This window comes from Myotis yumanensis, unplaced genomic scaffold (genome assembly GCF_028538775.1).
Source record: "Myotis yumanensis isolate MYYU_CA2020_CCGP unplaced genomic scaffold, mMyoYum1.0.hap1 SCAF_9, whole genome shotgun sequence".
Lineage (NCBI taxonomy): Eukaryota > Metazoa > Chordata > Mammalia > Chiroptera > Vespertilionidae > Myotis > Myotis yumanensis.
The window spans coordinates 27,789,921-27,791,917 of record NW_027223760.1 but is presented as its reverse complement, the minus strand read 5'-3'; positions in this window follow the sequence as shown (position 1 = coordinate 27,791,917).

The following is a 1,997-nucleotide window of genomic DNA, read 5'->3' as shown; positions in this document are numbered from 1 at the left end:
TAAAAGCTACAATGTAATATTATGCTTTGGGGGGCCCTAGATAATAAAGATACAATATTAAAGAAAAAGGGAGGCAAATTGAAGCAGGAAGAAAGTAAAGGGTCCCAAACCAATGAATAGAATCAATAGTAGATACATAGTGAACAATGGGATGACACAAGATGTGTTACTTAAGTTCAATCCTAAAGACAAACCCCCGCTCATATTTGACTTACAGGTGAAGGGCACTGCTGCTTTACACCAGGAAGCTTCCAGAACATTGCAGGTACTCACCAGACGCTTGTGCATGGACTGCTGTGGCCAAGGAGAATAAGCCGTACCCTGAGAGCGTATTCTTTACTTTCTGTTAAAAGCTGAACGGGTAGGCAGCCCACCCTCTGCGGTATTTCCTATGCCAGAATGCACCCCACCGCGACCTGGGTAGTGGTTACACAGGTGTACAGATATGAAAACATAACCCATGAAGCTGTATTCTTTAGGTGCTCCTCAAAGAGAAGAGAATGCACTCTTCTACCTGTGAAAGCAAAAAGTTACATGACGACAGAGAAGTGGGTTTAGCTTGTCCTGCTTCCAGTGGGTTCTGAAGGTGATCATTACGCCGTCCTTTGTGACCTAGACTTAGAGAATGGTTCTGGGACTGACACCTGACAGATTTAAGAGTGAGGGACCAGGTCTCTTACCTGAGGCATGGACGCCTCCATCAGGCACTCACCCCACCACTGCTCTGCCAGCTCTTTGAACAGAGAGGCCCCGTCTTCGACACCTCTGGACCCCAATAGGTGCTCGGTGCTGGGGTTTTGAGTGAATTAGAATGGGAGGTCTTCGCTGGGCCCATTCTCCCCTGAGCTCAGTCCTGCTGCGCAGGGACAATGCATGACCGCAGCCGGTTTTTATGTACAGTATTTCTGTCACTTGGGGAGAGTGTTGAAAACATAGCTGTCCCCTAGGGGGCAGCTTTCACTGCCACCGCTAGGGGAGAAGGTGGCGCTAGAGTCTCCTGCCCAGCAACTGGGAGCTGTGACCTCCACCTCACCCCGCCTGCCCAGACCTCAAAAACACTGGATCGGAAGCTACCGGGGTGGGGCCAGGCATCTGGTGGGCAACACGCTCCCCAGGCCCTTCTGAGATTTTCATGGTTTGGGCGTACGTGTGGCAACACCTCTCTCAAAGCACCACAGCGGGCAGCCGCTGGGAACGGAATCTCCTCGATGGAGGGACTATCGGGGAAGGGGGGCGGGGGGGCGGGGGGAAGCTTTGCCACTGAGTTCTAGGGGTGAAACCGGCCAGAGGTCAGGAACCCAATGGGGCAGTGTGGGATTTGAAAACGCCTTTTAGGTCAGAGGCAAGTCTCCCACCAACAATGTGGTCTTCACCAGGGTATCGCTTTCCCTCGGGTTGCTGCCCAGACCATGGCAGGAAGCTCCTGTACGATCAATTACCAGGAGTCACACCAGCGGCACATGGGGACAGTGCAGAACCTGCAGCGGCCCCTCCAGCCCGCGGGCGGGGTTATATCAAGGCCACACCTTCATAGTCTCCAATTTCCAGAAGCCAGTACATCTTTCATACGAAGCACCGTGAAACAATGAGGGTTTGGAACTGCCTAGGGCGGTGGTCCTCAACATTCCTAATGCCGCGACCATTTCATACAGTTCCTCATGTTGTGGTGACCCCCAATTTCATTGTTACAAATTGAACATAATTAAAGCTTAGTGATTAATCACAAAAACAATATAATTACATATGTGTTTTCTGACGGTCTTAGGCGACCCCTGTGAAAGGGTCGTTCGACCCCCAAAGGGGTCGCGACCCACAGGTTGAGAACCGTTGGCCTAGGGCAAAATGAGACCCTTCTGACCTAAGGACATAGCTTCTCTTTACTTATTTAAATGTAAGGGAGATGAATGCACCTGGACACCAGGGACTTTAAGTCAGTGAATGGAGGTGAAAATACCGGGGACCTCCCAGAATGTCGGATTCTCTAGGTCTAGAAATTC